Source organism: Rhipicephalus microplus, chromosome 4 (assembly GCF_043290135.1).
Source record: "Rhipicephalus microplus isolate Deutch F79 chromosome 4, USDA_Rmic, whole genome shotgun sequence".
NCBI lineage: Eukaryota > Metazoa > Arthropoda > Arachnida > Ixodida > Ixodidae > Rhipicephalus > Rhipicephalus microplus.
This window is the reverse complement of record NC_134703.1, coordinates 127,876,961-127,889,667: the sequence shown is the minus strand read 5'-3', so window position 1 is coordinate 127,889,667 and position 12,707 is coordinate 127,876,961. Positions and strand designations below refer to the sequence as shown.

General features: G+C 49.8%; 1 protein-coding gene across 1 annotated transcript in view; it reads left to right on the top strand.

The window, feature by feature from the left end:
- Positions 1-12,707, top strand: part of LOC142814602 (uncharacterized) — a 58,929-nt gene that overhangs the window by 44,506 nt on the left and 1,716 nt on the right. The gene's annotated exons all lie outside the window — the stretch shown is intronic.

The window sequence follows — 12,707 nt, the reverse complement described above, 5'->3', positions numbered from 1 at the left end:
GAGCGGACAAGACGGACGCAAGAGGAGGAAAAACTTTCAATCGTTAAAACGTAGAGTGAATACACGCAGAGCATTCGATTGCTCTTCGTCGAGAACTCCGGGCATCTCTCAAGGTTGCTTGACACTCTTCTCAACAACCGCTTTGACTGGTGCTGAAGCTCACATCCCACTCCACCTATAAGCCCAAGTCTACTTGGAAAAAGAAAACTAATGTTGCATCCCACCTCCCTTTAGAAGTTCAAGTCCACCTAGAAAAAAAAAAAGAACACATCTTGTGTCGATAGGCCATAGTCCTGCAGATTTTAAGGTTGTGCGAGATGGCGCTGGAGTCGTCGACATGGAGGCTGGGCTGAGGCTTCTTCTACGCACTGACATCGAAGAGTACACAGGCCTCTTCCTCTTGGCCTCCATCGAAATGCTGCGACCGGTATCGAACCCGCAACCTGCGGGTCATCAGTCGGGCACCGTATACCAGCTACTCCCCAGCAGCGGAAGTGCATGCCTAGCTTTGTCAGCAAGCATGTGCACGTAATGTATCTTACAGCTGCGGGCCACGCTCAAGGTGCCGATGCTCACGCCGTCGTTATTCCCCCCGCATCCTTTGCAGATGAATGCCGCGTTAGCTGAAAGTCAAATCGAGCATCGGCACACTCTTCTACGAGGCTTTCCGGATAACGAAGGTTAATCGCTTTCATTTGTCGCACAAAACAATAATGGTCGGATAATGATTTGTGGATGACACCGCACGGAGAGTATACAAGGACCACTGCAGAGTAGCGGACCGTCACGGACCATTCGCACTTCGAAATCTATTGGGCTCGATGAAGCTACGACGGCATCAACAAGGGCACATTCGTCCTTTAGCGGTGCCAAGTCTGACGGAAATGCGGTGCTCGTTAGCCTTCTTTGTTTTTATTCAGTTTTCATTTTTCACCTCGTTCTCTCTTCGAGCTTGTTACGCATTTTCTCTCTTTTAATTTATTTCATTTTTTATTCCTATATTTTATTCCCGATGTTCAATTGTCTTTATATTTCTCTTTTGCCTATTTCCATTTAATATACGTGGTTTTTGTATATCGTGTTCACACTTAATAGAGAGTTATAGTATAGCGGGCTTACCGGGTATACCGTGATACTGGAATCAAAGTGCGCATGCGCAGATACGTACGTCACCCGTACTACTTCCCGTACGCGTGGTATTTTTCACATTTCACGTTACCGTGGTAGCGTAGGTGTACACAGTGTACGTAAACATGGCGGCGTTCTCGGATGCCCGCTTCGAAGTGATTTTGGCGTAGTTGTTGAAAAATTCACCTTGTTCGCAGCAAACGACTGTTCAAAGTGGCTTCGCTTGCCTTCAGTTAGCTTCGATGGCCGAGTATTACTGATAAGTTGGCGTAGTTTTTGAGATAGCTTCCCATTTCGAACACGTCTAGGCCTAACTACAAGATCGATGTAAACAAGTCGGCTGCCTAGATGTTTTCGCATTTTGTGCGTGGTTCATAATTATTTTTTTATTATCACTAAAATAAACTTCTAACAATGCTTCACGTGGTGGCATAGGGAAACATTTTCGTTTTCTTTTCATTTTCACTGTTTAACTTGTTAACCATATAATAGGTGGCGCCACCATCACAGCTGGGGCACGTAAACCCCGTAAACGCTATCCCGCTAAACTATAAGACGCTGCCCACAACGAACGTTTGCTGCATGGCAACGCCATTCCCTTTACCAACGCTATCACGCTAACGCTAAACTATAACTGTCTAATATCGTCATGAAGACAGTAGAAGAACAAAAAGAAGAAGACTTCTATTTGGTCGCGTGCTCAGTGTGTGCAGTATACAGTTGGATATGCTATATGGGGTTTCGTCTGCACTAATATCGTCATCCAGGCGTTCACAGAACAAGAGGAAAAATACCTTTCTGAAGCGAGTGCGTGCTTATACCCCTCAGCTGGCTGTGTGTTTGTCAGCGCTACGCCAAGTGACGACGACAGTATACGACAGCCTGGCCCGCTAAAGTGCTCCGTGCCTAAAATGTCATTTTCAAAGAGGAAATAAATTGCGGCAGCTTCTATGCGTTGTGACGGTCGATGTTGCGTGCAGAAGTCAGCTAGGATCCTTTTTATGTTGAATCGTTTGGCCTCAAGCCACGTGGCGGATCGACGTATTTGTGAAAATTGAGCCTACACTGGCGTGGTACGCGTATACAACACGCACGTTGACTACTCAGAAAAGCCTGTGGAGCTAGCGATTGTCTGATCAAACATCGGCACTCACGTACCAGAACAGATATCGTCAGTTCCACCGAAGAAAAATGCACACGTGAATAAGCTGCGCTGATCTGCCCCACGGTGTACCGTGTCTGAACCATAAACATCACTTGTTCGCTTATTCGTGTGAAATCGAAAAATGCTAGCAGCTGGACTATAGCTTGCTGAGCCAGAGCAGCAAATATGTATTGTTTATCGCATTTTTATTAAAAGCGGATAGCCAACGTTACACAACCAACATTGACTTTACACTGGCCCTAAGTTTGCGGCCAATTGACGGAAAATAAATTTTAAAAAGTGGTAGGCTCTTGAGATTAACAGTCTACGTTATAAAGCACATATCTTCAGTAGGCCCATGAGAGCATTATAAAATAAGTAGTGTTATTCGCGTGTTGTTCAGAATTACCATTCATTACAAGTGGGCTTTTAATAAAAACTCCACTAAAAAACTCCACTAAAAGTGACAGCCTATTCACGGGGTGAATGATGGAGAGTGGAGCGAAGCTGAGTCCGCACGCCACTGCCGCGCGCTTCGGCCTCCCGTTCTCGTACGGCGGGATGTTGTCGGCGCCTACGCGCAGCTTGACGGCACACTTCCGCCTCGCGCGCTCGCAGATTGGGGTTCCATCTTCCAGCGCGAGCCACCGCCGCTTTGCGCGCACGCCGCTCTGCAGCTTTGTACATGAACACGCGCGCGCGCCAAAACTGCTTTTATTTTACTACACCGCGCCCCCTAGCTTACGGCGCCCCCGACGAACACGCCATCACCAACGTCTTCGTGTCACGTCATTCTTATTTTCTCGCGTGCTCACACATCGGGGTTCCGTCTTCGAGCGGGAGCCACCGCCGCCTTGCGCGTATCATACTTTTTTTCGGCAAACTTTGAATCATCCGCTGGCCGCGTCGATCCATTGTCTGTCGGTTTGACGCACGGACGGACGTATGGACGCATAGACGAACGCAGGCATGAACGAATGGGCGGACGCATAGACGAACGCAGGGACGGACGCACGTACGGACGGATGGACGCATGGACGACCGCAAGGACGGACGCGTGGATGGACGCACGAGAAGACGGGCGGACGGATGCATGATTGGATGAACGGACGTATGAATGAATAGATGGACGCATGGACGGATGCATGGACGGACGAATGGACAGATGGACGGAAGTACAGATGGACGAACAGACCAACGCACGGGTGGACGCATAGATGGACGGACGGACGCAGGGATGGACGCACGGACGGACGGGCAGATGGACGGACGCACAGATGGACGCATGGGCGATTGCATGGACAGATGCACGAATGGACGGACGCAAGAATGGACACATGGACGGGCGCTGGGATGGACGGATGGACGCATGGATGGACGGAAGTAAGAATGAACGGACGGCCGAAGGACAGACGAAATGACAGACGCTTCGCCCAACTCACATTTTACATGAATATGCTGTGATTCTTATTTATCTCATACTATAAGTAACGTCCTCTTGTATCGTACCCTTTGTATTTTTAGCGTATATGTATTTCGTTAGATGTACAAGTACCACCTTCTACGGCCAGTTCAAGAACTAACGAGAGGTAGCTAAATACGATTACAACGGGACGATCAGCACACGCCTTAAGGAGCTTCGCTCCCAAGAAATGCTCCACATTTATAGAATGTTTGACGATTCAGAGTACAATGTACTCTGCTATCTATAGAGAGCATTGGGCTGGCCTGATTCGGCTCTGCGGACTGTTCAGATGGGAACCGACTTGGCAAGTTCGTTTGGAAAAGTGGTTAACGATTTAGACTACTCGGTACACTACTATGGGAGAGCTGAAAACTGTGCTTTCGACCTTACACTTGATGAGACCGCATCGAGAGAAACTGTGTGTTTAGAAAAAGTGGGCAACGGTTTAGAATACAAGCTACTCTACCATGGGAGAGCAAAAATCCGCCCTGTGGACCTCACACCCGATGCAGCCAAAAATTACCCTAAGCTACACAATCTGCCGTATACTGTGACTCCTGTTTAGAGAAATTTATTCTCATGAACAGTGAACATCGATTATAATCCACAGAACATCGCGACGGAACACATCTACAAACACACCAGGAATTGTTGATTGATTGATATGTGGGGTTTAACGTCCCAAAATCACCATATGATTTTGAGAGAAGCCGTAGTGGAGGACTCCGGAATTTTTCGACCACCTGGGGTTGTTTAACGCGCACCAAAATCCGAGCACAGGGCCAACAACATTTCCGCCTCCATCGGAAATGCAGTCGCCGCAGCCGGGATTCGATCCCGCGACCTACGGGTCAGCAGCCGAGTACCTTAGCCACTAGACCACCGCGGTGGGGCCACCAGAAATTGTTACAAAATATATGTTTACAAATATGTACGCGGAAAACATACACAGATACACAAGAATTGTTACAACGAAATTTGTTTACATATGCACAATACATGGTAAATGAAGAACACACAAATGAAATGTAAAATCTATATGTTAGGTATTTACGTAGTATTTACAAGGTATTTGTGCGAGTACTAAACAAACATTAACCTACCAAAACCAGGGAGGCCTGAAAACAAGCTTTACACGTCCCTCGCAGACGAACACAAAAGGGCAGGACCAGTGTCGAAGGAATTCCTCCTCACCCAGAAGGAAGAGTTCGTCCGACAAAACAGATAGCATTTTCTTGTACAGTCGCTCCAAAATCGGGAAGAGAGTGCGACGGCGACAACCTGCTGCAACCGCCTCACAGCGACTGCGCCAAAGACAGGCACCAGCAACAATGAGAAGGCAGGCGAAACAACCTCGAGAACAACGCCCAGAGGAAACAGTGATTTACTCCGAGGCCACGAAGTCTAGCATGCACAGCCCTCCAGAAAACACGAGCAACGACGCATTGCCTCAAAACATGCTTATTTGTTTCCCGTATGGAGCAGTTTGGCAGTACTGGCGAGGCGCTTGAAGCGTGGTTGAAAGCTTGCCGAAAAGTGGAGCGCAGGGCGTGTACAGCAAAAGCCACTGCCGGTGTGTTTAGAAAGAGCTGTTAACAATTTAGGAGTACTTACTCCGAGAGAGCAAAAGCCGTCCCGTGGCCTCACATTTCATGAAGCCCTACCAACGTGAGTTATGTCTGGGCGTCCGGAACACGAAGCAGCACCGTTTGGAAAGCAGGCGGTGTGCAGAGTTTTTTCTTCCACCTGAACTTCATTATCCACATATGTGGCCCAAGCTATATCTCTACGTACTGTAGAAGTAACTCTGGAGTACGTTTGATTAAGGCAGCCGTGACAAGCTATAAAATTGCATTTGTCATGTATTGTTGTTGCAATGCCGTAATTATTCAAGTACACATGTTTTTCTCTTCATGGATCGGCATCGTAGGGTTCAGTGATACATCTAGGGAAGGGGACGCCTGCCCTTTTCCTTAGAATATTTTGGTTCAGTGCAACAATGGTGACGGTGGGTGAGAATCGCTTATTTTTGCCACTATGGCATTCGCAAACAACACATGATATAATTACCGCAGAGCAGCTGTTTAAATTGCTGCTTCGGCAGTAGTTGTAGTAAACAACTTTATTCAGGCAGCTGATGGCTTCCTAAGTGGCGAGGGCTGTCAGGCCATGCCTGGTCGCCACCTCGTCAGCGCGTTTGATGGTCCGGAACTGGGTGTCCTGGCTTGTGGTCGTGGGTATTCTCTCAAAGATCTCACTTAAAGGTGACTGTCCTGAGAAGTTTGGCGGGGGAGGGTCCTTAATGCATCCCCAGATGATGTGGTCCAAGTTCTGTCCCCCATATTCACAAACGCTCATCGACTCGACTTCCACCCTTCACTAGACAAAGTTGAGCACTGCGCCACCGCTCGGCTGAAAATGACGCTGCGCTACTCAAGAATTGCATCAGATTGTCGCTGATATGCAGTGTCTTGCCATGCCTAGAGATGGCGCTCCCATCGGCTTTTTCAAGTGAAGGTGAAGTGTTGAGTGAAGGGACGTTCTAGAATACGGGGGTGTGTCTTGCAAAGGGCATACTCACTCGACCATTCATGGCATCTGCTAGAAATGTAAAGCAGCATCAAATTACCAAATTTGAGATACTCTTGCTTGGATTGCTGTTATGGGCGTTGGCAGGGCGCCAACCCGAGTTGTATCGCAGCAAGAAGTGTTGCGGGGTAGGTGCTGAAGTGACTCAAGAAGGGGGCAAGTTCCGCCTTAATGCACCCCCTGGCCGATGGAAGCGAGAGCAGTTTGTCTAAGGAACGTTTGTTCAATGAGAGCGACATAAGGAGGTAGTTCATATAAATGCCACACATGGCAGTCGCTCGGGTATCAGAATATAAGAAATAGCTATGGCTGATTGTATATACCTCCCACAGGGCCACAAAAATTATGTGACAATCTTTTGTGAATGTGCACTAAGCAGTGACAGCAGGTTTCACTTTGTAATTTATGGTAAGCAGTGCGCTAAGTGCGCTCTGCTAACTCATCAGCAAACTACGTATATATATATGTACGTGCGCCAACCAAATAAAGCTGTATATATAGCATAGTCTCAGATTTCATGTGCCGCTCAACTTCGCTCACGAGGCGCGCTTACCCGAGACGGTTCTGAGGCCGCATCGTCGGCTCTCTGTCTATAGGGGCCTTCGCGACGGCACCTCACCTGGTGTAGGTCGCCTTAGCCTGCGTGCAATGAATGGCTGAAGTACTGGCGAGGCGCTGAAGCATGCATGGTTGAAAGCTTGCCGAAAAGTGAAACGCAGGGCGGATACAGTAAAAGCCACTGTCTGGGCGTCTGGAACGTGAACGAGCACCTCCTCCACCAGATTTCATGAAGCCCTGACGTTGACGAAGGCAGCAGTATAGCGTGTCCAAGGTGACGCTCTTTATTTTGCTGTATGACTGGGCAACAGAGAATTCCGCACACTGTACACTGATATCGGCATTTTACATAGCGTCGGGCGTCGATAGTCATCCGTCACAAGGCGCGTTGGCGTTGACACGTGCGGAATCGAACATTCGAGCGTTATCAGTGGTGGCAGCACTTGTTCGAAAATAAACTAGGCGTGCTACAGCATAACGGTTGATCCTAAAATAATCTGGAATTCTTCCAGACATTTTGGCGTGGTTTGAGCAAGACACTGTCTACATGTCGATTGGTCGACAAAGCAGAAATATAGGAGTGTACGTGTGAGGCTATCATGTCACAGCGAGAGCCCGTCGCGTCACCGGCCAGCTTCTGCTGCGTTGTCGGCGCTGTTATTGCATCTGCTGTGTTGAGGGCTGCGAGTGCTTATTTCCAGGAATGCACAGCTAAATTATTTATTTAGTGCGGCGATGGATGAAGGAGCCGGGAGGAATGTACAAATCAGCAAGAAAAGCTGGATTTACTTTCCAAATCTCCCCGGTGTTGGCGTTTTTTTAGGGGCGAAGTGCGTCCCTCGTTGTCGTGCGCAACCACTGGTGGCACATACCCGAGAGAACAGTCCTTGGAATGTCCGCTGGATGGCTCTACTAGTATATGATGAACACATGAAAAGATGTGAGATGGCGGTACTTAAAGTGTACTTGGAGGAGGTACTTGGAGGAGGTGCTAGATAGACGGATGGACAGATGGACGTGCAGATGGACTAACGACCTGGCGGGCGCAAGGACGAAGAGACAGACAGAGGGTTTGGCACATGTACGAACAAATGGACAGACAGAAAGACGGCTGCATGAACAGACGCGCGTACAGACAGACAGACAGACAGACACACACACAGACAGACAGACAGACAGACAGATGAACGAATGAATGTATGGATGGATGGACGCACCGACGATCACACGGATGGACGGACACATGGACGGACGCAAGCAAGAATGAATAGACGGACGGAAGCACGGATGGACTGACGAACGCTGCGCCCCACCAATAATCGTTCGCTCCGAGGATATGCTGTGCTTTTTTTTATTTTCGCCGTTCAATTGAGGCGGCATTTTAGGAATTTGCTGGAGGGTTTCTCTCGTCGTCACGCCGGTGTGTAGGCTAGTGCTCATTGCTAGCGCTAGTGGCACAACAGTGCCCTTCATTTCAGGAGCGCTCACTAGATGACGCGCCGCCACTCAGGCGATGCTCGCTCCACCCTCGGCGCGTGCTCTATAGGAGATCGCTAGGTGGCCGCGCCTATATGTAGTGCTCGCTATTGGCGTGTTTCCTGTCTTTTTCGCCGGACTTCACTCAGCGTGCGTCGATAACGCTACCCACTATGAACACCGCATAATCCAATGTTTTTCTTTCTCTCATTTTTGTAATTATTTCTTCCTTTTTACGTACTGTTTTTCTCTTTCTCGCCCTTTCTGTTTTTCTTCCCATGTTCTCTTTCTCTCTACAAATTTCACGCTTGCTTCCTCTTTCATTTTATTTTTATACGCGGTTCACCTTGCGTTCCGCTAAACCAATGCCTCCTTTATTTTTTTCAAAGCCAGTGCAAACGCCCACTTCTTAACAGGAGCCGTTGGTCCACCTTAACTCAGGAAGTGGTCGTGATGAGGCGCTACATGAGGGGTCGCGCTGCTCGAGTCACACGTGCTTTCGAGCGCTTTCCCCCAAAGATGCGACAAACGTCTTTCCCACGATTGATTTGTGGGAGGACGATAGTTATAGCGCGAGAAAAAAACGATGACACGACGGCTGCCGACTGACCCTCGGCTGCCGAAAACGACGGCTGCCGACTGACCCACGGAACGGCTATTCTGACGACGCAAGTACCCCCACTCACAACTTGATGTCATCGTACAAGAAGCGGAAGGCCTCCGATGGGAACAAGAGGTGTCATCGTCACAGTTCAGTGCTTTAATCGACAGAATTAAGGCGATGTACGATCAGTGAAACAAGATCGATGACAGCATCCTAGATGATACGCCCGACGAGCTGATCAAGGCAGAAATAATAGACGCGAGCAGTTACGGGGAAAAAACTGCACACTGACGTCAAAGTTCCCCTTTGCTATTTAGAACGACTGTGCCTCCCAAGTCTCGCGCCTGACGACGAGCCAAGCTTCTGTCGGTACCCGGTCGCGACTGCCGCAACTAGAACTGCGGAAATTCGATCGCAGTCGACAGCATTGGCACAGATTTTGGATGCAGTTTTCGACGGCAGTGCTCAACAATGAGGAACTTAGCGTTGCCGACAAGTTCAACTGCTCGAGCACGCTTGTCAATGAACCTGCCGCTGCAGCCATATACCGACTTCAAGCCTCAGGAGAGTGCTATGAAGATGCAGTGGACATCCTCAAGAGACACTTCGAAGACGAGAAGATTAACGTGCAGCAACATCTTCAAACCCTCTTAGGTCTCCAGCCGGCCTCCTCATCTTCTAGCACCACCAAACTTCTAGACCTTTACGATAAAGCAGATGGACATCTGAGAAGTTTGAAAGCGCTTGGAACAACCTCTTCTATACGTACTGTTCCATGCTACGGGAGATTTTCTTGATTGTCATGCCTCCAGACTTGGTACTGAAGTAATAAGAACTTCAGAAGCCGACGACAATTGTCGCTGCAGTATCCACGACGCAAGCACAAAGGGACTCAGGGGACACGACAACGGAAACAGATAAAGAGCTGCAAAGGCTTCTTGAGTACTTCGAACATCAGCTTCACTGCCGAGAAACTATGAAAGCATATGCGTGCCCGAAAACACCGGAAGTCGGTCAGGAAGCTGCAGGGTGTTATGCCAGCGAGTCCTCGTCAAACGTCCGTGCCTCGGAAAAAGGCAATCTGGGTCAAGGCCAGCCCGCAGTCTGCCTGGCGCGATCAACTCGACGGAGTGAACACGCGCGGCGCCTCTCTCGCCCACGTGCATTGAGTCAGCGGCGCACGTGACAGCGAGCCGGCGTTCTCATGTCTGGTGGTCTGACGCATGGCGCGGCAACCCCATTGGCGGAATCTGCCCGGACGACCAGCGGCGCTTCTGATTGGACATTTTGGTTGGACCCGGTGTAAATAAAAGAAGCCCTGCGGCGCGTCGCGATCGGCGGTCCTATGTGAGAGGCGTCCCCGTGTCGGAGTGCCGACATGTGTGTGAGTCAGCGGTCTTAGGCGAAAGGCTGACCTATGTGTTAGAAAGGAGAGCTCGGCTCTTCGAGTCTCTGTCGGCCCCAGTGCCGAAATTGTAACGCCTCTGTAAATATGCTGTACATAAACCTTGTTTAACTCACCGTCGTCTCGTCCGCTCGTCTTATCAGCTCTGCGCAGAAGCAGTCGCGAGCTGATACACATACGCTACCAAACGGCTGGTGACCTTCCCGGCGGAGTTGAAAGCAGTGGCGCCTCCGGGGCCGTGTTGGCGTCGCCGTCTTTCGCAACAGTGGTGGCTTCGGCGGGATCGGTCCGTCGTTTCGCAACAGTGGTGGCAGCGGTGGGATTTCGGAGGTGGCTTCGCAACAGTGGTTGGCAGCTGCGGGATCGGCCGGCGTCAGCGACATCGATGCGGTGAGTGCCTGATGTTTTCCCCTCAGTTCACCAGACTGCTCTAGCTCAGGTTGTAGTAGTTTAGAGAAGGGCTGTGTGAAGCATTAGTGAGCTTTGATCGTTTCAAGCAAAGTCGAAGTGCTTTGAAACCAAAGTTAATGCGGAGGGGGTAAACACGGGAGAGTGAAAAATTGCTTGCGCGTCTTGCTAGTTGACTTATAGTGGGTACGGCAAGTAAATTGTTAACAGGGGCAAACAGCAAGAGGCTAGTGTGAACGATGGAGAACCTTAAAGTGAAGGAACTCATCGAAATTTGTGAGGAACTCGGCATTACTTTGGGCCGTGCGAAACGAAAGCAAGCGATCCTTGAGATCATGAAGGATGAGGGAGTGTCGGCTGAGGAAGTCGATGAGGCCTGGGTGGATATTAAAGCACGCCGTGAGGAGGCTGAAAGGCGAGAAGTAGAAATCTCGCGAAGAAGCTGAAAGGCGCGAAGCTCGCGAAGAAGCTGAAAGGCGCGAAGCTCGCGAACGGGAAGAAGCTGAAAGGCGCGAAGCTCGCGAAGAAGCTGAAAGGCGCGAAGCTCGCGAACGTGAAGAAGCTGAAAGGCGCGAACGTCGCGAGGAGGCCGAGAGACAGGAGCGTCTCGAGTTGAAACGACTAGAATTGGCAATCCTACAGTGTTCGCAGGCGCCTAGCGTAGCTTCTCCAACAGCTCAGGTCAGCGGTTTTAGAATTCGGGACCAACTGCCACCGTTCGTAGTAGGCGAGGACATGGCGAAGTACCTCGTCAAGTTTGAACACGTCTGTGAGCGAAACGCTTTGGAGCGGTCTCTTTGGGCGCAGAACCTGTTAGCTCTTCTTCCCGGCGAAGTGTCCGACGCATTAACTTGCTTGTCTAGGGAAGCGTTTGAGAGCTATGACGAGGTTAAGGAAGTGCTCTTGAGACGTTATAAGTTGTCACCCGAGGCTTTCAGACAAAGGTTCCGGTATGCTGAAAAGGGGAATGAGTCACACGTTGACTTCGCGTTTCGTCTTAAAGCCGATTTAATTGAATGGCTCAAGGGCGAAGGTGTTTATGACGACCGCGATAAAGTGGTGGAATGCGTTGCATTGGAGCAATTCTACCGCTGCATCGAGGAGGATGTCAAACTTTGGCTGCAGGACAGACTTGGGGACGTACAGTTAAACAAGGCAGCTGAGTTAGCTGAGGAGTATTATACTCGCCGAAAGTTGCATAGCAGGGCAGCGCGCGTTGAAAAGGATGAAAGGAAAGAGGGCTTTTCAAGGAAACCTGATCAACGGAAACCCGCTCCGCACCGTAATTTCAAGAAGGACCCGTCTCTTACGAAGGACAGTGTAGGGGAAGGGCAAACAGAAGCGGAGAAATCGAGTGAGGTTTCTACCACACAGGCATTAGAACCGGAAAACAAACGGAAGCCGCTAATCTGCTACAACTGTAAAAAGGAAGGGCACATCGCGAGAAACTGTCAGGAAAAGTTTGCCTTCGCAACGATCCGAGAATCAGAAAAAAACATGCGGTTGTTGGAGCCGTATCTCCAAGAAATTAGGGTCAATGAGAAAACGTGCCGAGCACTTAGAGACTCAGCGGCAACCATGGACGTTGTCCATCCTTCATTGGTGTCTCCGGATGACTTCACAGGAGAATGCGCGTGGATCAGGCAAGTCGCCGAGGTGCAGAGTGTTCGCTTACCAATCGCCACGGTTGTCATTGAAGGCCCGTTCGGTAAGCTTTGCACCGAAGCAGCTGTGTCTGCCGCGCTGAATGGTCGTTTTTCTTATCTTTTCTCCAACAACTCGGAGCAGCTTCTCAAAGAGCAGGGCAAATCGTTCTTCCCCAACTTAGCGTGCATGGCTCCCACGCGATCGCAAGCGCGAAAGCTTTCGCGGAAGCTTGACTTGGTTCCATGCGGTGAACTCTCAAGTGACCTTGTCGGCGGGTCGACGG